At 46.6% G+C, this 26421-nt stretch overlaps 1 protein-coding gene across 4 annotated transcripts in view; it reads right to left on the bottom strand.

The window, feature by feature from the left end:
• GNB1L (G protein subunit beta 1 like) overlaps window positions 1–26421 on the bottom strand; it is a 449973-nt gene that overhangs the window by 274189 nt on the left and 149363 nt on the right. The window contains exon 3 of one of the 4 annotated variants that reach the window (XM_069620043.1): window positions 19413–19499. The exons of the other annotated variants lie outside the window; for them this stretch is intronic. The gene's annotated coding sequence lies outside the window, so the exon portion shown is untranslated. The remainder of the gene's footprint in view (window positions 1–19412; window positions 19500–26421) is intronic. 4 annotated transcript variants of the gene reach the window in all.

The following is a 26421-nucleotide window of genomic DNA, read 5'->3' as shown; positions in this document are numbered from 1 at the left end:
ACAGCAGGCACCAGATTTTAAAATCGTTGAGTATCCATTGGAACTCCAGTAATATCTTTGCAGGAGATTTGAATGTGCCCTTAAAGGATGTCTTTTGGAAAGGAGGAGGGAACACAGCGGACTTCAGAGCCGGCACAATGCAATCAATCTCCTACACACGAAAAGAGAAATATTTCAAGCACTGTGATTGCAAGTGAAAATACTGCAATTATGTATGCACCAGAAGAGAACTTCAAGAAGAAAGCCTAGGTGGTAGCAATCGCAAAGATCCCAGAAAACACCCATCTGTCCCCGAGACTTGGGTCCACCGGGCTAAGAAACCCACGCAGCATAAGATGCAGGTCAGAGGACTGGACAATAATAATAATAGTAATAATAATAATATTACTTAGCTAATAATCTGGTCCTTGGAAGACCCAAGAGGGGAAGAGACGCCCGCCTTGAGGGCACTTGTTTTGTTTTGTTTTGGAACCCTGGAACGACGCGGGCCACTGAATTTGCTCCCGCCACCTGACGGTGAATTTTGGAACGCAGAGCACATCAACGTCAAACCCTTTGAAGACAGACTAAGGGTGGGAGGATCCCTGTTCCTTTGAAATTCATCTAGACTTCTGCTGACTCGCCCCTCCAGTTAGAACCTGGCATTCGGATTTATGATCACGGTACCATCCAGACATCAAATGTAGCATCCCGACAGGTTCCTTAGTTTGTAGTTGAAACCGACTTCTATGTCTGGTCGCAATTCTGGGAGCACAGTGACAGTTTCTCTAGTGATCCGTCACACCGGGCACCTGCACGAGAGCCAAAGGACCCACTAAGCAAGTCCTCCCGCAATGCCTACTGGACACTGCAAACACGGGCGGCCTTTTGCCAAACTCTAGGCACCTCAAAGAGCCTGTTTTCAATGGAGCACCTGCAGACCAGCGGCTCAAGTCCGGAGACAAAGACGGCGGCGCATCATAATTGTTCTGCCAGCTTTAATCATACAGAATTGCTCTCCTTTAGTTTATCAATTAAATTGGCTTTTAATCAGGTCTGTGGACACAAACTTGCCAGCGCACCCAAATCAATCAGGTTTTGCAGTATTGGAATGTGGATCTGCTAATCGCGGTGTAGGCTCAAATATCTCCAACTCGATTTAGATTTTATAAAAAGAAAAAAACACGGAACACATTTTCAGCAGACCATGTGAAGATCATTTTTGGGACCAGCTGACAGCTTCTTGAGCAGGTTGGGTGCAAATGTGCCCAGATGTTTTTACTGTAGGGAGGGCCCCATGACTGCGTCGGAAATTCAACTTTCAGGCCCCCACAACGGGGTGGGACTTCACAAAACTCTCCCAAAAATGTTGTTGCTACACACACATTTTTTCCAGAAAGTTTGTCGTGCCGAAGTTATAAGCATTTCAAAAAAGGGCCCTTTCCCTGGGGAATCCAACTGAAGCCGAGACGCTATCGCCAACCAGGGTTCTGATTGCGGGACACTAGCGCCATTCCTGAACTTGAAGCCCCACCCTGTGAATACTCCGGGAACAGCGCACCATTGTCCAGGGGTTCGGGGCTGGCAGGAGCTGAATTACCCATCTTTCATCAGGTGATCTGAGCAGGACATGTTCGGACCAACTTCATTACGGAGGCTTTTTAGGAGCCTCCAATAGCAGCCCCACAAGCCAAAGATCAAAGTCGCCTGCACACTTCCTTGACTTCACGACGGCACAATGGGTCGGCCATCTTTGAAATGCTAGAACATTGTTTATTAAACTAACCCAACAGTCCCAGCTCACCGGGCGCAAGCGCCCGATTGGTTCTGCTTTTGGATAGGAGGGTGATATCTCATCAAAAATGTCCAGGAAAAGAAAATACAACATGCCCCAAAACAGCTGCTACCAGAACCAGGGAAAAACCCCTTAAAACAGAGCTTGCGTACTCACTCGGTCCTGGTTACTCACTACTCACCGAACAGACAGGCAAAGCAACTTCACTGGTGTGTCTGTTAGGTCTATGAAGGGAAGGGCAACAGAATTTGGATAAGATGCAGTCGCAGGGAAAATTACATTTGGCAGAAGCGTCCATACTGTACATTGAATCAATTTACAAGACATGCAAAGTGGTCGTAAATCACATATAAGGAAACTTACACCACAACAAAGTACCCCTGCATGGAATAAAAGCCGGCCCGGCATCGGCATCGCATGAAGGCCGGCTTGGCATCGCATGAAGGCACCTCGGTTTGACCACGTTGAGTCATCCCCGCATCACAACATTAATTTACCACTACACCAAATCATCACTGTGCCACGACCTTCTAGGACTGTGCCCCCCATGTCATCTGTGGCCCCATCATTGTGCCTACACGTTCAATCACGTTCCCTACATCACATCGCTCTGCCCCACACATCATTACTGTGCCCTCAGACCAGCAATGTGCTCAGACATTGCTATGCCCTCCCAGTACAGCACTTCACTGTGCCCACCCATCATTGTGCCTACACATTAGATCACCATGCCCTACATCGCATCGCTCTGCCCCACACATCATTATTGTGCCCTCAGACCAGCAATGTGCTCAGACATTGCTATGCCCTCCCAGTACAGCACTTCACTGTGCCCACCCATCATTGTGCCTACACATTAGATCACCATGCCCTACATCGCATCACTCTGCCTCACACATCATTATTGTGCCCTCAGACCAGCAATGTGCTCAGACATTGCTATGCCCTCCCAGTACAGCACTTCACTGTGCCCACCCATCATTGTGCCTACACATTAGATCACCATGCCCTACATCGCATCGCTCTGCCTCACACATTACTGTGCCCTCAGACCAGCAATGTGCTCAGACATTGCTATATCCACCCAGTACGGCACTTCACGGTGCCCACCCATCACTGTGCCTCACCGAGAACCGTTTCTTGAGTCCGGTGCCCTTTACAGTTCTTCCTGTCTATTGCTGTGCCCCTCCATCAATAGCCCTGAAATGAATGTGAGCCCGTCCATCGCTGTGCCCATCGCTTCTTTGACTCAACATCATTACTATGCCACTTTGTTAAAATGGCCATCAATAAGCTCCTCCATCAGTATGCCAGACATTATTACTGTGAACCCCCACAGGATTACTGTGCCCCTCTATCGCGGTGAAACCCCAAATTACTGTAGGCTGGGAGGATGGCACAGGGGCAACGTGTTTGTCTTGGAAGTAAGACAACGCGGAGCAACACAGGTTCGACTGCTCTCGGGTACTTATCGCATTACAAAGATTAAGTAACTACCTCTGTGTGCCCTCGGACTTTATCGCGCCAATAATGTTAGCCTGAAAACTGCACCCCATCACTGTGCACCCCTCAAATCTATAGCTCCCGGGTCAGAGAGCCCATCACTTTGTGCCCATCAGTGCATTGCCCAACCACACTTTCTTTCATTGTTCCACGCCGAGGTGCCCAGAACGGTTGGCCATGGTCACCCTAAAAACGCCCCCTCTTAGGTGTTGGGTTTGGTGTGACACCCCAGAATTTCCAGTGACCTCATCAGGCCACCCCTATGAAAAATGTCTGGGGGCGCCACTGGATCTATGGTGAGTTTTCACTTTTCAATGATGTCACTTCTTAGTCAACTACTAACACCTTTTTCTGACATGCAAGTGACATTCATGTTAACATTCCGTAGAGGCCAGTCTCCTTTGCTGTATGTGGTTGCTGGTCAATAATTTCTATCTTTATACAATAATCCATTGTGATTGCGTCATTTCCTCCAATCACAAAGGCAGGGCCTTCCCTTGCACGTGCCGTGTCTCCGTGCACACGGATGCATGCACTCGTGACGGGGTGGGGCTTAGTGTGACGCAGCCCGAGGCGTTGGCGGGCGGCTTAGGAAGGGTGCCAGGTGTGCCCTGCTGCTAATGCCCGCGTGCGAGATGGGTGCGCACGGGTGCACAATCCTCGCCAGCCTGCACGCTCACTTTCACGACCACTTTATAACCGCGTGGCCACTGCGGCCTTCCACACAGCGCCAAAAGAACAAGAAAACACTAGCGCCGCGCAAGAAAGGCGCAGCAAAGCAAACCCGCGCACCTTATTAAGAATTATTCCAGCGGATGCCTTTCCTGAAACCCGCACGTGCTTCAAGCAAACATCCCTTAAAAATGACAACACACGGCTGGTTTCTTTTAATTAGTTGATGCACCTTAAGAGGAAAAAGGGTTTAACGTTGATGCGCGGACATTGAAATCCTGCACAGAAATGCGAGGTCTTTTTTCTCTTAAAAGATTATTAAATGGCAGAATAATACCAGAGGCCAGGTTATTAAAACACCATGCCTGCGCCCAACCCAAAAGCGGCCCATTTGTAATCCTTACACTGATGGATATTTGGGGGAAAGAATTCGGAGGTGGCAGAGGACTGCGACGAGGGACTGGGCACGGGGGACCCTGCGCCGAGGCAAACGGGCCTCTGTGGCTGCGGCTGCCGTTCCCGATGCCCGAGAAACACGATCGAGTTAATCCAGCGGGAGCTAATGAAAGGGCCTCCAATGGTCCTGGGATGTCCTGCCCAGAATCAGCCCCCACCCGCCCAATCCCCTGTAACCCACACTCAGAAACGATGAGAATTCGCCGGACGGGGATTAATTCGCTCTGGGCCGGCCACAGTCCCATCCCGAGTCCTGCGCATTGTCCGGGCCCCCTGGCCCCCTTTGAAGCCCCAGTGAACGAGGGAGTCTGGGAAAGAGATAACAGTGGGCCCGTAATCCGACTCTAAGTCCGCGGATAAAGACGGCTTGTTTCCTCCCAGCCCGTCTGTCAACACCTCCTGAGTAATTAGTGCTAATTATTGCAAAGGGCCGGCCTCCCCCTGGCGTTATTAAAATCAGAAATGGCTTCATGGCCAGGTATCTCTCAGCGCCTGCCCGGCCCGCCGACCTTGGGTTTCATTGAGTCTCCATTGGCACCCCGCCTGAAGATGGGCCCGGCCAGTCATTCCGGCATCGGCTTCAAAGATGCGGATCCCAGGTAGAATTCCACAGGCGCTTTTGGCAAACTATTGCGACAGCGGAGTTGACCTCGGCATTGTTTGTGAGCTATCAATGCGCGGAAGAGCCTCAGACAATGGCACCATCGTGCGTTATCGAGGCGTTGGTCCCAAGGAGAAGAGACTCAAGTCAACAGCGGAAGGGAATATATCCCGGATATGAAAATTGAAAAGGGTCATTCATGCCCACCAGGCCCTCGGAGATTCAGGAAGGCAGCCAAGTGGACATCGTTGACTAACTTTAGGATTATCCATCAACGCTCGGAGCTCCTGAGATAAACTGTGCAACCCGCAAGTTCTCCGATGCGGGCCTTCACGGCATCCACATTTAGGACATGGTCACAACTCAAGAGTGGTTGGAGTCTTTTGTGGGCTTCTACTGGTGGATTGTGGTTCTGCCCCGAGGCAGCCGAATGTGATGTAATGACGAGGTGTGCTGGGCAGAGATGGTGGCGAGCTTTCGGCTGCGTCACTAATTATTTATTTCTAACGCGCCAACAGCCCGCACGCATCAGGCACACACCAAGACATCGGGCAAAAGAGCTAGCACGGGACATCAAGGGGAGTAAACCCATAAATAAGGGATTCTATTCAAACAGTAATGTTTCCAGGTGTTTGCGAAACAAGAGCAGGTCACTTACCTGCCAAAGGTTTTAAAGGTAACGAGTTCCTGGCCTTGGATGCCAATGATCAACCATTACCATTGACTCCTTTCATTTTTGGACATGAGAGCAGTCAGGAGCCAGAGGACCTTGGAACTCTAGGGTTCATGTAAGGTCAACTTTTCTTTAAGATGATCGGGGAAATTGCCATGCAACATGTGTGTGCTAAAGTGAGAATTTTAAGAGCAGCCACTGGCAAACAATGTAATTCCTTTCTTATTGCAGAAATATGATGCAATTTCGTGGGAAAGTTTTTGGCAATACGAATGGCGTCGTTTTGGATAACCTGAAGTTTGTGAATGACATTTTTATCTGCTCTGCCCAGAAGAGCATTGCAATATTCAATTCTTGAAAGAACTGTAGCACGTGCTATGGCGATACCGTTTCTTTCCGAAAGGAATGGTTTCATCTGCCTCAAGATGTTTAAAAATGGTACTGTGAGCTTTTAAAAATATAGTTAACGTGTGTCTGCTCCCAGTGAGACCTCCAAGTAAACACCCAAAGTTTTAACGCTTTCTAGCACAGGAATCGAACAATTCTCAATAGTAAATTTTACAAACACAGACAGAAGTTTCTTCCTAGCTTGGGGGGACCCAAATATCATGAGATCTGTTGTATTGCTGTTGAGGCACATCAAGTGGGCTGACATTCATGGTTTAATGGTTTGTAGAGAAGATTCAACTTATCTGTGTCTGCCTTGCAAGTACCGTCATGCTGAAACAGTGTTTGCGTGTCGTCAGCATAGTTGGTGAATTGCACGCCCATATTGACAAGAATGTCGCAGAGTAGTTTGGTGCAGATATTAAATAACGTTGGCGACATGCATACGCCCGCGGGACTCTGACATATTAGAGCAGAGGCAGGTGAGGCATTACCCCAACGCATGGTGGATCTCCGGTTACTGAGAAATGATCGAACTCATTGAATGGCATCCTCTGAACAGTTACCTACTATAGCCAGGGCAGATGCAAGGTGGTTGTGATCAAGTAGGTCAAATGCTGCCGATAGGTCAAGTAGCATGAGTATCCCCAACTTCCCGCTGTCAATAATATTCAGCATATTGGATTGTAAATCAAATAATACACTGAAAGTGCCATAGTGTGGTCTAAAGCTGGATTGTCTAGGGTGTAAAATGGAGGCAGCTTCTAAGTAAGTTTTGATTTGTTTACTGGCAATTTTATCAATCACTTTGCAGGAAAAAGTAAGAATTTGTGATTGTTCGGAGGTTAGTTGTGTCTCTAGGATTTAAATTCAGTTTATTCACAGGTGGCTTCACAGTAACGTCTCTAATGACATCGGGTACACTAATGTGCCTAAACGAGGAGTTGACAAATCTGGCTACAAAAGGAGCACATATTTTAAAGTTCTACAGAATTATCCTTACAGGAATGACATCTTCAAAGCAAGAAGTGGGGTGTAGTTTCCTCAAAACATCCTCCTTGATCGTCACAGTGATAGGTTGAAATGTAAATGTCACACAGTTTGGAAAGGTATAGGACGATTTAGTTTCCTAGTTGTTAACATCAGAGTCTGTATCAACAATACTCGTGTTTAAATTGCTTGCTAGGTTCCTTTTAATTTTATCACGTGCATTGGGCATTCTCTCCAAAAAAGTCACTTGGGCTTTTGTGCAAACGGTATTAGATGGAGAAAAAAATGTGCACTTGGGATTCAGGCTTTTCCAGTTACCTCAGAACGTAAAACTGCGTTTTAGAGTTGTTCGCTGGATTCTGTATCTGGGCATTGAAGTGATCTTTTTTGCATCGTAAATAGCTGTTAAATAACCTTTTACGAGACCTTTCCATGTTGTTTTATTGGCCTCCGATTTAGATTTTTGCTACGCTCTTTTGGCTTGCCTTCTTTTTTTTTAAAGCATTTTAAGATCTGGATTAAACCAGGGCTTTTGGGAAGAATATTCTCTAAAGGTTTTCCATTTCTTAGGAGCACCTGATCTTTCATGTTGGTCACAATCTCTTTATATGAGCCAGAAATTCTGTTAGGTGGATCTGCATCTGGGGTGTATTGCAAACGTTCTGTAAAACAACTCTGAAGATTACATTTTCTTAACATTTCTATTAAAATGTTTTAAGGTATTATTTATCTTTTTCTCTAGTTTAGTTGTTAGCAGAATACGAAATTCAACACATGAATGTTCTGACCAAATGCAAGATCTAGTGTTGACCTCGTCAAAGTTAAGATTACGAGATGCAACCCCGTCCAAAACATTCCCTCTTGTATGGGTTGCTTCGTTATTATGAAGCGTAAATTCAGTGATAGATAGAAGTGCCTCTTTATCTGTGATGTGCCCTCGCCATCGGTTCAAATCGCCCAATAAAACCGCACCGCAGCATGGATTGTTTAACGGACTCAGAATTTGAACAATGCCGTCGTGAATATCCTCTGGGGGTGATACACAAGAACAAAGTTTATACAAGTATTGTGGTTCAGGGTAAATTTGAGATGCAAAATCTCACAACCACTGCAAAAGCAAGGTATGCCAAAGAGATGCCACATCTTAACTAGAACTGCAACTCATCCACCGTACCCCCCGGCCTGGTTCTGAGAAAATAATTTGTGACCGTTAGGAATCGATCAACAGAGGGTCCATTGTAGTCTTTAAACTCTGCTTCGACGAGGCAGAGAAAGTCAATATTGATGCCTAATATATAATCATGAATATCTGTAACATATTTATTCATGGACCGTGTATTCAACAGAGACAATTTAATACAGTCCCCCGCCAATCTTTTCAGAACATGAAATGTATTCAGAGTATTCCTGCTATCATCAATAGTCACCTGTTGTGAAATTAGCATGGGTACTCTCTAGATTGGTGGGGATTGTAATACAATCCTCCATCAAAAAACATGTAGATTCAATCAGGTCTGTAGTTTGACAAATATCTTCCCTAAGGGGTGTGTCACATGTATTGCGGTAGTGAGTATGAGCAGAGGAAAGTGTAGGCTTGTCCAAACAAATCTCAGTGTCTGAATGCTCGGTGGTCAGGCAGAGATTTATCCTCACGAAAAGGGCAGATCAAGCTTGTAAATTGCAATTGTACGGCGATGTAGTACCGTTAGTGTAAATATTACAGGGTGTAGGAACTACAGTTAAAAGCTGCAAGCTTTTATCCCCCAGGGCTGTGATGTTCTCTGGGGATCCCTGTTCTGCTAACAGATATATTTATTCACTATTGCTTCTCGCAACCAGAAGCAAGAGGGTTTGAAAATAAGGGGAGCTGGGAGCTATTTTACGCCTGCTTTTAGCCCAGTTGAAACCAACAGTTACCAGGAGCTACTTTTGGCTCCTAGGTCCAACTGGTGCCTTTGAAACATGTAAATGTGACATTACATTTTAGTATTTGAGAAGGTTAATAAAGAAGAATTAGAACACATTAAATGTAGATTTAAACACAATGGTTCATACAAAATAGACAAAAAGTCAAAGAGGCATCTCTGGTAGCTCCCGTTTCCCCCCTGTATTAGCTCCTGCCCAACACCCAGGAGTTGGTTTTAGCTCATGCTGAGCGAATCTCAATGTCGAACCCTGAGCAAGTCAAGTACCACGTGACTGCCCATGATGGTTAGCACAAACGCGGTATAGCTTAGTGATGCGCGAGCAAATCACGAGCAAAGAGTTGAGAGATGTAATACTTACTAGACAAACAGTCCCTTCCTTCAACTAAGGCAGTGCGTGGGGGGCACAGCACTTTGCACATCACGCACAAACCAACCGGCACAAAGCGGCTTTGACACGCCAGCGCTGACGTGCCTGACAGGTCAATTAATGGCTTAGGGCTCCTGGGAGATGTAGTCCCAGTTGGCAGAAAAGGTATTTCAAAAGTCAAAGCTGAGTAAAGTCACAAGTGCAAGATATAAATTAGGCACAAGAAAAACATAGCGAGTTCCTACTCTGCAAGTTCTTAACATTTAAATAAGAATGATTTACTAACTTCACAGCACAATTTTAAACACACACACAAGGTGAATTTTAATCCCCAATCGCACAATATATTGGACCACAGAACAACAAACGCGGGAAAGGTACGGACCTTACGCCAATGCTTGGTGACCTCCATCAATGTACTTCACGGCAGATTATTGCTGGGGCGATAGCAGCATTTATGAAGCATTATGGAATCTTCTGTGTGCTGCACAAATGATTGATAGTTCTACTTATCGAAGGTCTGATGCAACACAGTCATGAAGATAGTCATAGGACCAAAAGAGAGACTGATGGCATCTTCTTACAATTGACTGGTTGTGCCTTTATCAGCTAAGAAGAATTTATTATAGGGACTGTGAACACCTGAAATGTGCCATGTGGTTACTCTGATCCTTTTTCCTGTCTTTCCTTTTCTTCTTTCCATTCTCTTTTAATTAATTCATTTTTACGGTACGATATTGAAAAAAGGTTTAAGTAAACGTGATTACTTTGCGTGTTTATAATATTTTTAATATGCCTCAATTTTCTAATTTTGCGGAGGTTTGAAATAAACCAAAAACACAAAAAAAAGTCATATGTGTAATAGGAGAAAGAAAGCATTATGAGAGGCAACCACAAAATTCAGTGACCAAGCGAGTGGGCCTTGGGGCTGCATAAGATATGATATGATATGTTATTTATTAGGCGCTTAATACCCAGATGTTTCTAAGCACGGACCTGGTGTTCGAACCTGTGTTGCTCCATGTTGTCTTGCTTCCAAGGCGAGCACGTTGCCCCTGAGCTATCCTCCCGAGACGAGGTTCCTTGAGTGTGGGCCTAGAGATAAGGAGTGTAGCAAAATGGCTACTGCTCTGCTGCAATAGGGGCACGAGTAGTGGCTAAACCACACCCTCAGCCATGCACCGCTAGTGACCCAGCGGTGAACCCAATCATGAAGGTGAAGCAGCACAGCCAGACTGTTAGACCTCCTTCGCCTTGTGTGATAGGGTAAGCCGAGGACAGGCTTAATCTCCAGTAGGGGTGTGAGGTGGTAGCCGTTGCTAACCAAACAGCTTCAGTACAATGGATCCCAAAATAATAGAATTTTCAAACACGTTTCAATACAAATATAGAAACCTTAACAAAACAATTAATGCAACAAACCAAGATCTGCAAATGAAACACAGAAGAATGCAGACTTTTGATGAGAAAGATCATTATGGGTTGATAAAAACGGGTCTTCGGGCTAGAGATTTCAGAAGCAGTATCCATGTTCAAGGAACTGTTCTAAAAAACAATAAAGTGCAGGCTTAAAAGTTGCCATGGTCCCGTAAATTGAACCGCGGGACAGGGCCTCTTCAAAATACCTTTAGTTGTTGTCTTGGGTGCTTGACAGCATCGAGACAGGCATTTAAGATTTTTTACTACGATGTCAAGATATCATGCAGTGCAAATGGCGAGTCGAGTCGATATGATCTATGGGCTCCTGATGGATTGAGTAAGTATTAAAGTCGATGGCTTCCAACAGTTCGAGGCAGCAGTCAAATCGGTGGCCAACCAATGCTTCTGCTGGATGAAGTTGGCATTCAAGACAGGTGAGTCAATGGCTGCCAGCAGGTCGAGTCGACGTACAAATCAGTGGCTTCCACAGAGCCTAGTCGGCGATCAGGTTGATCGATGCAGTCTGCTGCAATGGGTGGAGGCAGCGTATGGATAACTCAAGACAGGTAAGCGGTTCAATTCTGAATAAAGTGCATACAGTGCCAAAAGCAGCACTGCAGGTCTGTAGTGGCTTGAAGTGCATTCAGTATGATCGAGCCAGCGCGCAGACATCACAAGACGGTGTAACAGATCCAAGCAGCTTCTGGACTTCTGGGTTGCTGGGAAGCCCAATCCAGGGTCTCCAGGGTCAAGGTAAGCCCTTAGTTCAGTACTTGCAGTCAGGATGTTGCCTGGCACCCTCAGTGGGACCTTAACCTCCAGTGAGCAGGATCCAGGCTCCAGTGCACAGGCAGCAGAGAGGCCTTGGTCCAGCACCCCCACTGCTCCCTGGGGATGGTTAGGAAGTAGAGCTTGCCTCTGCCTTGGATGCCCTGTGTCTTCACATCTATGGCAGAGGACTTTGGAACAGACGGTATCCCCAATAGAGGTTCAACAAATCCTTTGTCTTGCAAGAGTACAAAGATGAACCAACTAAGAGAGGTTTTCTTCCCCTTATAGCGAACATGTCAACGAGGGATTTGTCCACAGCACAGCAGTTTGGATAAAAAGCTAAAATGGTTCCAATATAAGATGTAGTAACTAGTGCCCTTTGCCTCTGACATAATACCCAGAATGCCTTGTCTGCAGATAATGGATAAGACACGAAATTGTAAAAAGTACTAGCAGGAACCAAGATGGTGACATCGCTCCCTCAGCCTAACTGTCCCCTCTGGCTACTCCAACTCCACTTTGTCCCATGTCAACAGACGCCAAAGATAAGATCAGCAGCCTGGTGCGAGTGTGCATTTATGTCATGTCATGGTGTCTTTGGAGCACCGATTCCATGCCGACCACCTTGGGAGGTTTCCTCAGCCCTTGGAAGAAGGTGTTGGACTTCCTCTGGGAAATCAAAGCTTCTGGCCATTGTCCCGCATGGCATTTGTGGATACATCCATTGCAGATGGTCTATACACATCAGCCCTCCTCACAGATATGTCACTAGTATGATATCACATTCTGTGGCTGTATAATTGTGTGCCCCTCGAGGCCAACCAGGAATGTCTTATTTTGACAGTTTAATGAGCTGACAGGCTGACTAGGATACACAATTTGAACTAGGGGTGCGATAATTAAAAATCCACATCTTCCTGCTGTACCTTTGTGTTCCAGCAGCTGTCAGGAATGCGCATGGGACAGGTGAACCTGCCCTGCTGCCGTCACAGGGCTAGTTCTGTAGATATCAGGCTGTGGGATGTTTTTACCCATGCATACAAGCCCTACCATAAAACTGTACAGTACTGGCATGGAAAACATCATGATGGCCAGAACTCCCCAGAGAGTGCACAGGGAAAACATGAAGAATAGGCTGCCACCCATTTTTGCCTATGCTGTGAGCACAGGAGGGCACTGCCTAAAACCACCATTGGGCTACACACACAGTAGCCTGAAACCATTGGGAATGGCAATGCTGATTGCCAAAAAAGCAACTCAGAACTGTGGGGAATTCATTTTCTTAATCCCAAAAATGGTTGCATTACCAGTACTCACCACTATCAGAAAGCCAGCGTTTTAAAACCACCAGACTTTTGTGTAAAACTGAACAAATGAAACAAAACCAGACCAAGGAAAGACTTGCTAAGAGGTGGATACATTGTAAAACTATATTCTGAAATTACTTGAAGGAAGTAATTATTTAATGTATATGTAAAAATTGTAAGTGATTTAAACTGGGAACAAAGAGTGACATTCAGCTGAAACCTGGCTTAATGAAACTGGATTCTGCCTGACAACTACCCCCGACAGGAGTTGAAACCTGCTCAGCCACTCTTCCCCTTTCCAAAAGGAGTTGTCACCTCTCTGATTAGATTAGGGGTGGAGTAGCTGGGGACTACAGGGAGTTGAACAAAGGCCTGTCCTGGACTCAGGCAAATGTTATATTGGGGGCGTCGTAAAATAGCTTCCTCTTGGGAGAAACTGGGGGGCAGCTGTGCCTCTGTGAACAAGCTGGCTTGGGGGAAGTGGATAAACCAGTTATTCCACCCTGTGATGTGGGAAGCCACACCCCTGTTTGACCAGGGCATAATTTTAAAAAGATAGATAACTCATAGTGCGGGCTTGTCAGAATTATATAAGTAATATCATTATTTGTGTGATTTTTCTGTGAACATTTTAAGAGGTGTTAGGACCGTGTGGTGTATTCTGGGGGGTTGCTAGCGGAAAATAGGGTCTCACTCCAAATGTATGCATGTTAAAAATCTGACACTTTATCATCTGTAACCCATATCCCTGGTGCACATTTGTGTAAAATCTGGAAAGGTTTAGAGGTCGTTATCTGGATGAAAAGGGGAGAATTCTGTCATCAGTGCACACGACATCGTACAAAGACAGGGATCGGATGGTTTGGTGCTACAGAAAATATGTTAACTGGACCTATAATATTAGAAAAATTGTGCATAGATAAATATGTATTTGGGTCAGAAATAGATTTGTGTGCAACCTGACAAGGGGAGGTTCCTCTGACCATAAAACCTACAGCATCACTCTGACTCACATCTCCTTCCCCCAATCAAGGGAGAGAGGAGAAATTGGCCAATGATAAGTGAGAGGGGCAGGTTTAGTTATGACCAACGCACACACCCACTTTCCAAAACACATAAAAAGAGACTGCTGGGACAGGTAGAGACATTCAAGTCCATTTGCTGCGGAGCATGCTGACCGACGACTTCACATCCAGAGATCCAGACTTCAAATCCATCAATCTCCAGAACCTGTAGCAGAAATTAACTCCAGAATTTGTAGCAGAGAGGCCTGAATCCACCAGCTGAATCCTCTTCAGCAGGTCTCAAAACTAACCAAACTATTCAACAGCTGGGCGAGCTGTTTGAAGTTTTGCCGAGAATTTTTGCAAGAACCTGTAGCAGTACCCAGAAAGCAGTGTTACATCCAGAATCCAGAGAGGCTAGACCAGCAGAGCAGAGCTGACCCAGATCGCTGTGAGCAGAACCGGTGCCTAATTGACCCGCCGAGCAGACAGAACCGCAGCCGGACGTGTTGACCAGATCCGTGACGAGGCCTAGTTCAAATTTATATTGTGAGTACCTAGCAGAACTGTACAGAACCAATCTCTTAGTTAAAATAATCTAATCCAAACTATTTTAACCTAAGTAGAACTGCCTCCTAGAAATCGTGTCATCTGTCATTTTTAAAGCTGCACAACTGTCACCTGTCAATTCTGCAGCTGCAAGCTGTCACCTGTCATTTTGCGTTTACTTTAAATCCGAAAAACTACCTTTATTTAATCGTCCGTATCTCTGGAACCGTTTGGGCTAGGAACGAAATTTATTATATCCTTATACTTTTTCCGCAATCACAATTTAGGCACTCGCGAAATTTACCGCGATTTGCGATTTTGGCTCAATTTCGCCACTTGTCAAAATAGCAGCTCCATTCTTTCTCTTGTTAAAATCCGTTTGCAACTTGGTAATAACTCCTAGAGCATTGTTAAAGTGAGCCTGAACTAATATAAAGTAGCCATCGCCTACCCTGAACCTCTAGAGGGAATTAAAAGCAATTTTAGCACCTTTTCACTTCCTTGCAAACCACATTAAGGTAATTTGCCTGTGTTTAAAACTCATCCCTGTTTTCTCTAAGCTTGCTGGGGGAACTGGAACTGTGTATTGCATTGTAAAGTGTGATTTGTTGGGATTCTTGAAGACTGTGTGCTCTCCTTCCATTTCTTGTATTGCATAGGGGGGGAGTGAATTGTCAAGGAAAAGTGATTACATTGCCTTTTGTTGAAGCCATATCAAGTTATTTTCTGTACTGCATTTCATTCATCATTGCGTTGTCCTTGAAGCCATAAAAGCACTCTCAGCTAACTCATCCTCTGTACTACTCCTAAGTAATCAAGTGTACCACTGTAACATTACCCATTGTGGATCCACATCATATGTCTCAGGGTACTATCAGATATTAATTTATTATAAAAGTGTGATATATATATATTGTTTAATTTTTCAAATAAACCTTTTAATTTGCAAAACAAACCTACTTCTTGGCTCAGTGGGGACAGGGGGATTCTAAGAGGGGGGTGTTATACAAGGGTTGTCATCCAGAGTACTGAACTGAATATAAAAATAAATCAATAAGGGTTTTCCTCAGCATCCCAGACTAGGCATTGACTTAGCTGTAGTGTTGATTGAATATCGCTTACAAGGCGTCTTGTACAGCAAATGCAAAGTGAGTACACTATGCTTTTGGCATGGAGCTGTATACTTTGTAGCAGACCTGCATTACAGAAACAGAATTAGCTGCATCTTTTCTGTAATGAAGAAAATCACCCGATGGCGTTCTGACGGAGAGCGACTGAGGGAGAGTGAGTTTAAAGAAGTGACCCAATGAGAGTTGGTCTACAGATGAGAGGGTGTGAAAGAGATGATCTATACAAAAGGAAGCAAGAGAAAGTCTGTGTAAAGAAGAGAAACCAGAAAGAGTTGGCCTGCAGAGGAGAGAGGGTGATGGACAATAGGCCTACACAGAAGGAGGGAGACGAGAGAGAGCGAGCGTGTGTAAAGAAGAGAACCAGAGAGAGTGGACCTACATAAGACATGTAGAATTAGCAAGAAGGCCTAAAGACGCAGGTGTGAGAGTGAGTGGGTGTAAAGAAGCCTGGAAGCGAGTGAGAGTCAGCCTACAGAATGCATGAACTTAGAAGGAGGGGGAAGGAGCGAGAAAGGGTTGGCATAAAGGAGGGCGAGAGAGGAAGTGGCTGATAAGAGAAGACTCAAGAGTCTGGCTTTAAAGAGAGGAAGCAAGAAAAGGAGGTTGGTATGAAGAGAGGGAGCAAGAGAGGCATCCTTCAATTAAAAGAGAATAAATGGAGAGCAGGAGTGGGCATAAATAGGAGGTGCTGAGAGAAAGTATGACATTGAAGGATGGAAGAGATATCAGTAAGAGAAAGTGGGGGCAATGTCGATGAGGTAACAGGCAGAAGGACTACATAACTCTGGACCCTGAATAACATGCAGAATTCCCTGAAGGCCACATGGACCTTCTAGCATAGGGGGTCTCTAGATGCTTTGGACTACAACTCCCTTCAGCCCTATCAGCATAGTTGAAGGTGAGAGATTATGGGAGTCCTTGTCCAAAACATCTGGAGAGCCACAGGTTGCGGACTTCTGATCTGGGGCCTCTAACACCCAAACACACTGCCACAAAACAGCTGCATTTGTTAATTATCTCTCAGTAAAATTTGAAATGCAGGCGCACAGAGGCTGTATTTACCTCCACTGCGGTACTGGTTCGACTATGACAGGCCCAACTAGTCTGTCATCCTTTCAAGGTCGATAAACCGAGTGCCTGGGTAATAGCACCTTTCTTTAAGTGCCAATAGGAAATTCAGCTTGTGGTGTGTGCTAAATAAAAGGTGAACAGGACTTATTATTACATTCAGCAGATACCAGTATTTTCAAAGCTGCAATGAATGCAGCTTTAAAGTGCAAAGTGTTTACTATGAAATGAGCTAAATCACTTTGGTACAATTTCCAGCTATTACACTCACGTAGCTCTGCCCAGAAGTTAGCTCTTGGGACCTTTCGGGTCCCACAACCGTGGCAGTCAGCCCTCTTTCTCCTATTAGTACCCCGCGAGGCACTATCAGATTGTATCAATTGATATGATTGGCCCTCACAAGGTCGTTACCCCGCCGACAAAGACTCACCTGCTGCGATTCGTATTGCTGCATCCTGTGGGGTTCCTTACCTTTCTTCGTCCGGCTGCCATGTAAAAGGAGAAGGGACTGCATGTTGTCCCTTCTCGCCGATCAATGGCTTCGATCAGGCTTGTAACCAGTAATGCCCCCCTCCTCGGGTTCTACTGCGTAGTAGGTGATGTAGATATTGGCATATATTCCACATACCTTCTGGCACTGGGAGCTGCACTCTACTCTGTCCTCGAAGGTTTGGGACAAGCACCCTCCTGGAGTGAATACTTTACACCAGGTTGGAGTCCAGGTCATAGACAAAAGCCTGAAGAACACAATTTTGCCCTTTTGCCCAAGGCAAAAGCACTGCGAAACGCGGTCAATAAATATGGCGCATGTCCTGACTCACAGAGTGTCTCTTACGTATTGGATTACGTACTATTGAAATTGTAGAGCACATCAGTTGCCCAAGGGTTTCCAGGTGCTCGTGGGATTAGTCGTTAGTCCCCCTTGCCAGTGGTTTCTGGGATGTCCTGGCTGCAGGAGCAGAAGATCTTTTACTGTAAAGGATTACACATTTAGAGAGCCATGGCCAAATAAAGTGGCAGTTGTAGAGCTCACATGCACATTTGCAAAAATATTCTTTTAAAGCAATCTGCTGCTTTTTGCCTGAATTCAGACTAGAGAGTGCCACACATTTGCATCGCAGATTACCTACAAAGCACTAGAAAGCAACAGGTGCCACCTGGACTCCCACTGGGAGAGCATGGAGGCACTGAAGGATGCCAATCAACAGTCAACCTGGCCATTTGAGGTTTACCCTCACGTGGTAGGAGCCACCGCAGCTACCAGATAGCCTGATATGATATGATATGGCATTTATAACGCGCCTATACACATGTGTTTCAAGGCGCGACGAGGCAAGGTGAGGGGGAACAGAGGAAGACAGAGACAGCGATCTTACTAGGCCAGGTGACATTGAGATCCCACAAGTGCAGGGGAGGCTGGGAGGAGAGAAGTGCGGGGGAAAGTGGAGGGGGCAGTGCAGTACATAGGATAACCATAAAAAAATAAAGATAAATAAATAAAATAAATAAACACAAAGACAATAAATAAAAAGTGCAGCCAGCTGGTGGCAAGTGCAAGGGTAAATGCAGACATCAGATGTCAAGTGCTGGTAGGGGGCCGTAGGGATACAGAAACAGTCCCCGAGTGCAAGGGCTGCCAGGGGCGCAGTGCAGGTGTGCAACTGGCGGGGAGGGGACCTGGGTCCTGCGATCAGACGGTAGCCAGGCAAATCAGAGCAGTTTCAGTTTCAACCAGGTGATCAGCAGGGGAACAGAGGAGAGAAAGCAGAAGCAAAGAGGAAGGTCTTGGGGTGCATCCGGAACCAGTGATAGTTCTCCTCAGATAGGCAAGGAGGCTGTTCCAGAGGGAGGCCACAGCAGAAGAAAGAGATCTACCACCAACTCGTTGCTTGGAGAAGCGACTGACCAGGGGGAGTTGGAGGTGGATGCGCAAAGAGCTCGAAAAGAAAGATATTTAGGAAGAGAGAGTCCGAAAAGAGAATAGGCAGGGAGCAACTCAAGGCCTCTGCTATCCAGGTAGTGGGCAGAACTCTCTCAGCCAGGGACTAGCTTAAGTCCTCTGCTGCTATCCAGGTAGTGGGCAGAACTCTCTCAGCCAGGGACTAGCTTAAGTCCTCTGCTGCTATCCAGGTAGTGGGCAGAACTCTCTCAGCCAGGGACTAGCTTAAGGCCTCCGATATCCAGGTAGTGGGCAGAACTCTCTCAGCCAGGGACTAGCTTAAGGCCTCTGCTATCCAGCTAGGGGGGCAGAACTCTCTCAGCCAGGGACTAGCTTAAGGCCTCCGCTATCCAGGTAGTGGGCAGTACTCTCTCAGCCAGGGACTAGCTTAAGGCCTCCGCTATCCAGGTAGTGGGCAGAACTCTCTCAGCCAGGGACTAGCTTAAGGCCTCTGCTATCCAGCTAGGGGGCAGAACTCTCTCAGCCAGGGACTAGCTTAAGGCCTCCGCTATGGAAGTAGTGCGCAAAACTCTCTCAGCCAGGGACTAGCTTAAGTCCTCTGCTGCTATCCAGGTAGTGGGCAGAACTCTTTCAGCCAGGGATTAGCTTACGGCCTCTGCTATGGAAGTAGTGCGCAAAACTCTCTCAGCCAGGGACTAGCTTAAGTCCTCTGCTCCTATCCAGGTAGTGGGCAGAACTCTCTGCCTCTTAGGAGGGAGTCTGAGAAAATAGGGAAAGAAGTATTTAGAGAACCATGTGGGATTCCAAGAGAGCTTTGGAATGGGGCAAAGGGTGCGTCCCAGCGACCCTTAGGAGAAGCAGAGGAGGGATTGCAGCAAGATACAAAAATGAGGAAAAGAGGTTTCCATCTCACCAACTGCATGTCGCTGGTGGACAGCGGATCATCAGACGTGTGTGCTGAAACCGACCAGATCCAATTAAGATTCCCCAAGAGGACAGGCTACAGAAAAGCAAGAAGAAGATATTTAAAAAAAGCCTTAGACATTTCCGCCGGGAAATATGCCCACTATTCAACTTGGAAGCCAAATGAATCACAATAAAGGCCACGGGCAGCACATCCTTCAGCATGCTACAGAGGGGATTGGTCGTCTTTACCAAGGAACAATGACATCATTTTGGCATTAGCTTTGATACAGAGAATGACTGGCTGACTTGCTCCTTGATGCCTGGTCGATGTCCACCATACACTCTAAACTAATGAAGGCCGCCCCTGTACACTCACACCAGCAAGAATACAACACACTAGGGAAGAAGGCCCAAGATGCACTTGCAAATGTAACAAATGTTTATTGCCACAAACAGAAAACATATCAGCAAAGGACTCTGCTGCACAAGAACGAAGTGAGCTCTGGGAGCAACTGCAGTACCTTACAACTACAGACAGTGTCGCTCATGACGTCATACTATACAGTACAATTCTACCCTCCCAATTGGCTGGGCACTACAAATATAGGGTCTGCTCCATATGGGATGCCAGGCCCTTGGTCCATCTTCATCTGCCCATCCCCATCCACATGGGTGCTGCTACGCCCTTCATCCGTGGTGAAGTTGGTCTAACAATTAATTGGCTGCTCCATTATGCAATGTTGCCTTATCATTATTGCAAACACCTGGCAGACATATCGATGGGCTCTAAAAGAACCGAGGTCACACTAACTCACATGCTTCACTCATTCCCAGGCAGCTCAGCAACTCCAAAGGTCCTCCACCTTAGTTTTGGGCCAGCACCTCACTGCACAGATCACGTGACACATGCCTGAACACGCAATAGCCTTGCCTTCTGAGCTTAGTGATCGATCGAGGGGTGTAAAAGTGTTATGGTCAGTGGTCTGGGTTTGGATGGTACCGTGGCATGCGGGGGTCTCAGGATAAAAGCATTGCAAAGCTGCATTTCTCGTGCCGGGATCATTGGGGACAGAGGCCTTGCCATCTGTCCCGTGGGATGGTACTGACAAGAGGCGTGCTGCTCCCTTCCAATGACCTTGCAGGGTGCATTATTCCATGGGCTGTGTGAGACTTGGCTGGGGTGGGGGTGTTGTTCGCGCTCATGCGAGGGGCCTAATATTCAAGCACCTAATTCTATTTGCTGCGCTTGGGCCAGCATTTCAGGATGGCTGCCATTTGTCTAAGATGGCGTTCACACTTATGATTCTTCTATAGCTTCTAATACCTGCATTACAGGGTTCGTTCACCCCCCTTTCTATGCACCCTCCTCCCCCAATGTGCCTATCGTTTGGGTCTAATTCGGTATCGCTCGGGGGTGGGAAGACCCTGTCTCTTCCCCAACAATACTCTGACCAGCAAAATCTCAAAGTCAACTCTATCTAATTCTAGCACTGAGGGCAAGGATGGAGAATGATAATCGCTCTATCCCTTGCTCAGATGTGAGGCTGACATGAACATGGAACGGTTCGGCGATCCCCAGATTTATTAGATCAGAGATCCAGAACCGCAGTGTGAATGTATTAACTTCAAAATGTGCAGGGGTCAGCAACCTTTGTTTCTCTAGATCTTTTGAACTACAACTCCCATCAACCCTAGCCAGCATACTCAATGGTGAGGGCTCATGGGATAAGTAATCCAAAACATCTGGAGAGCTGCAGGTTGCAGACCCAAGTCTTAGAGGAAGGGGCCTTTCCAGGTCAACGAGAGAACAGCCCAGTGCTACGAAAAAACGAGTGAGTGTGTAGTTTTGCTGGATACAAACTGGTCCATTCCCAGGGCTCCAAAACAAAGGAAAAGCTGGGAGCCTAATCCAGGTGTATAGGGCCAGAGAGCAAACACCCAACAACTTGTGCTGAGAATCTAAGTGCTATTCCCTTTGACTGGACAGCTGAGGTGGACCCTCCTGTATCCCCAGCCTTGCAAAGTGCGCCACATGAATGCAAGAGGCTGGGGGGGGGGGGGGGGAGGGCGGGCAACATCTTCTTAAACCAGAGTGCCTAAATCAAGTTATTTCCCTGGAAAAGCTTGTTACAGTCCTTGATGGGAACATTGAGGAAAAGTCAAAGCCAGCGCAGTGTGGAGAATTGAAGCACACCCTCCGAGCATTCCCCACGGGGAGGGTCCTGAAATGGGCTCTGATCAGCCAATCATCCAAGTGAGGGTACAAGCCAATCTCCTGGGGAGCACTCTCAGGATCAAGGAGTCCCCGAGAAGGACAGACTGAGTGCCGGCAAAAGCTACAGATAAAGTGCCTAGCCTATAACATCGATACCTCAAGACAAAGGCCCCAGATTTACATACACAAAAATTCCAGCCATTTTTTAAACTACACTTTAAGAAATGAAAAGCAAACAAACTACTTACAAGTAATAAGCAATGAGGTTTTACAAAGCCGCCAGAAATTCTTAAATTATCTCCAAGCCATTTTTGATGTTCAATGCAAACAAAGCTTTGGGAGTTGACATTTTAAAGCTACTGATCAATTAGTCATAGTACAAATAAGCCATTAGTAAATATTTTGTAATCAGTCCACAGTGCAATCCCCTCTGCTACAAGTCTTGGATCCCGCAAGTCCACCCCCGTGCCCCCTCTGCCCCGACAGTGTTTTTGGCAATACCTTTGGCCAAACCTTTGAGAAACCATCGGTGATGCATCCAAAAACCAATTACCAAAATATCTGATGGGTGGAAGGCTATTCATTAATCTGAACCCAATGGCACTGCTCTGGGACGCCTGCCAGGCCTTTATTAGTCCACCTGAAACATTGCAGAAGGGGACCAGCCATGTGCATATCAGCCTTAGTCCTGCATTCAATGGCTGAAGTCCAGCCCGAACTGCTAGGCCACGCCCCCTCAGCAGAGAAACACAAGCAACTCCAGACATGTTTCAGCCTTGTTGGGGCGCATCAGTGAGCCGCCTAGGTGTGTGTCCTGAGCTTGCGTGTCCGTAGACCTAATCTACACCTCACTGAGGAGGCCCAATGAGAATGAAACATGGATAGGGTCACGTGTGACATCGAGCAGAAGGGATGCGACCTAGCAGTTTGGGCTGGACTGCCCCTTTTGAGGCGGGGCCAAACCACATTGTAATAAAACCATTCTTCTGTAATGGCATGGCAAGCTGAAATAAAAACCATGGACTGGAGGCTTGGCCAGAGGTAGCGATTCATTCAAAACCTTCCAGCCACCACCTCTCTGTTTTGCCAACATACAAAGAAAACAAACACCCAAAGGAAGTTGAAGATTTTGAACTAGAGTAGACCTAGAAGGCAACAGATCACCCTGGTCTTCAGTTACAAAATGAAATGATTACCAGCTTGTTTAAGTCATTTCCAGACAGAAAAACAGTGCTGAAGTCTGCCCGTGGGAACATGGCAGCCCCGTGTAAAGGGGAGTAGTAGTAAAGTCGGAGGAGACGGGATAGTCTAGAGGGAGGGGCAAGGCGTTCTGAAAAATCAGCTAGAAGTTCAATTAGAACACTAACCTGTGGCGAGAGAAGGGAGAGTTAGGACGTCCCTGAGGGAGTCAGTGAGCCTACTTTATAGGGAAAACGTCATTAGAACAAGCAGTACTCCAACAGAGGGGGCCGACAATCGATAGCATCAACCAGGGTTACGGACGCTTGCGTTAGGGAGGACGTTTGTGGGAAGACGAGAGACAGAGCGAGAGGGAGGGCCATAGACCACACAAACAACTTAATAAAGGGCCTTGAACTGTCCTTGAGTCTGGAAAAGTTTTCTGTGCCATCAGGGAGGGTGTGCGGTGGGTTTCCCCTGGCCCTCCCTTACATGACCTCTACATGAGGGTCTGAGGATGATAAAGGGGAAAGAGGAGAGGTGTGCTGCCACAGGGACCCTTTACAGGCCTGGCAACTCCAAATGGTAATTAGCCGTAGAACATGGATGGCCTGAGGGCGTATGGTATGGACATGCGCAATGTGCTTAGGGGTTCTCCCGCCTCTATTGCTGCTGGTCTTTAATACAAATTCCAAAATTCCAACAGTGTTGAGTTCTCATAAAAACAAAACATGCTACACAAGACACAATCATAGGTTTGTTACAAGACACTGATAATCTGTGCCATGATCACTCCGCACCAGGCAAATCCTGATTGTTTTGGTACTGATTACTTTGAGACTGCAAGAAGAAAATCAGTAACTACGTGGCAAAGTCGTTTCCTAATGCTGCCAATGTACGAAAAACCTGGCAAGTGTGAGTAATTCATGCAAACTGCTCCTGTGATGGGGACTAGATGCCACTCCATCCTTTGGCAAGTCAAGTGCCATTGGCTTACTCGGTTCCCCAAGCTCACACAAAGTGTCCTATGGCTAAATGGGGGGCCTTGAACTGTACAAAATGAGGCAGATGAAATAAGAATTACGTTACCTTAAAACGTTCTTACTCACTATGCAGAGCATGGGAAAGTGCCTGACACTTGAATATGGGTAGGTGTTGTGTTTGCTGAATGACCGCCATTCACAAATGGCGGCAAGTGAATTTAGAGACTGGGTTTGAAGCGGGCAGAGACGTTTTGGACCCCCGTTGCATATACTGCGGTCATCCTGCAGGCAAGACCATGTCTTTCTTTCTCTGCTAGACTGCTACTAACATTCTTGCTTCCTCTCTGATCTTCTCGCTAGTTCTACTGCTCCTCTCTTCCCCGACCTACAATTCTGCTTCATACTTCTCCTTTTCCCTTTATCCCCCCGTCACTCTATGTATTATCCCCTGCTCTCCCTTCCCTTCAATGGCTCCCGTTTGAGTGAAGGCTGTTTCATTTACGGTGTCTAGTGTTTGAATGCTTGCACGGTCTGGACCCTCTCTATTTAGGTCCCATCTCACTCTCTGTGCCATTTTCTTCTTCCTGTTCCCCACTCACCCTGTGCTATATTGCGTTTCCGCGCAGTCACCCTTCTGTCCCTGAAGCACAGAACGCGCCCCCTCCCTCTCTCCGTACTCACGTCGTCTTTGTCCATTCTCATCTCAACTCTCACCTACTTCCTGCTTAAATGGTGCCTTCTAATTTTGTTTTACATTATTTGTACTGCTCTCATTTCTTTCTCTTCTGTACAACGCTTTGGCGTATAGCGCTATATAAATACCCCAGGAATTGCTACCTTATGCCCTGGTACTCCCGCCAGTAGCCAGGTAATAACATCACATACTCTGGTACTAACATGTTCTTAATTTTGCCCTTAAAGATCCAAGCACCCACATCAATCGCCATTGGGTTGCCATCAAACCCTAGGAACTCCTATTGGTTTGCCAAGCAACACCACCAGGTGCCGAGGGGCTCACATTATATGCCAAATTGCGCCAGTCATTACCATCATATACCTTGGTGCTGGCATCACATGCCAGCCATTGCTAACGTTTACCAGGTATTCCCAGACATGCCCAGGTACTCATACCATTATACAGTGCTGCCATCATGTGCCCAACTACATAATTTGTCAGGCATTGCCACCATATAGCATATGTCTACAGAGTAAGCAAGGCTTTGCCATAAAATGCCCAAGTGCGCACGCCAACTGCGGCCTATGTCATGAAATGCCCAGGTTCTGACATCAAGTGTTCTTACAGCATTTGCCCGGTTCCACCTCGATTTGACATGTACTTCCATGAACCAGCAGGAGCCAATGCCACACTGTTAGGTAAAGACTTCATCTGCTGAAGTACCTGCTGCACTTGGCAGGTCCTGTCATTACATAAAAGCTATGGCACCATGTGTCCCAGTACCTATGCAACTGTCCATGCCTTGCCCATGAAGTACCATCCTATGCTAGGTTTTGATATCATACCCATACACTTTTTATTTTAGTGGTTATTGCCTTCCCAGGCTCAGGGGCTACTTGCATCCTTTGCCATCTAAGGTCACAGTAGGCCCTGTTACGCCAACCACTGAAGGGCATCGTCACCAACAGCCAAGGTATTCCCACCATTGCCAAGCGTTGTGATTTAGGGGAATCAGGAATGAGTTGGGTGGCTTTTTTGAAGCAATACAGCTCCCAGCGACTACCACAGCCACCGGTTCAATTTCTAAAAGTCCTCCCTATTCAGAGTGCACCTTTGTCCACCAATGGTAGCCCCCAACGTCATCTTATTTTAAAACATCTTGTTTGTCCATTTCCGCCTTCAGCGTGATGGCGCAAAATGATAATACACATTGGTGGCTGGTACCACTACTGTTCCCTGTTTAATGCAGGCCAGTATTGCCCCATTTCTGCATTTAAAAAAATTTACTTGTGGTAGTACTTGGGGTTTGATGGAAATTCCTGGCAACGGTGTGGAGACCATTGCAAATTATGAATACCTGCCAACCAGTGCAAGTACGGATTAGGTCAGGACTGGGGCATTTCATGGCAAAACTTGGCATATGGAGTGAGCACTTGGACATTTGATGGCAAAACCTTGCTGATTGTGTAGACACTTGCTTTATGGCGGCAACGCCTGGCAAACGTGTACCTCTACGCACGATGGCAGGACCTGGGCATGCAACAGAATGCATGAGAAATCTCAGAACACATTATGAGCGGTCTGCCGGCAATACGTCACTGGATGGCTCTGTGTTGCCTCATTTTACCCCCCGCTTCCTATCCCATTCCTCCCCTCCTTCCCCTCTCATACCTCCTTCCCGCTTGACCTCCTTGCTCCCTCGTCCAAGACCCACAATCTTGGGGCACTCTTTCATAGTGACCAATGACTGCAGCAATTCGTCATTACCACTGCCTCCGCTGCTCGCATATACCTCCTCAACATTCGGCAGATTATTCCTTTTCTTGCCAACTCATCTCCTCATCGTGACTACTGCTCCAGCCTACTCCTTGGCCTTCCTCTCTACTACTTCCGCCCTCTGGACAAAGTCCTCACCTTTACTAACCGCACCCTCCAAACCCTGCCCAGATCCAACCTCACTTCT

This window comes from Ambystoma mexicanum, chromosome 10 (genome assembly GCF_040938575.1).
Source record: "Ambystoma mexicanum isolate Mex_15411 chromosome 10, UKY_AmexF1_1, whole genome shotgun sequence".
NCBI classification, from domain to species: Eukaryota; Metazoa; Chordata; class Amphibia; order Caudata; family Ambystomatidae; genus Ambystoma; species Ambystoma mexicanum.
The sequence above is the reverse complement of the archived record's forward strand: the minus strand, read 5'-3'. Positions and strand labels throughout refer to the sequence as shown.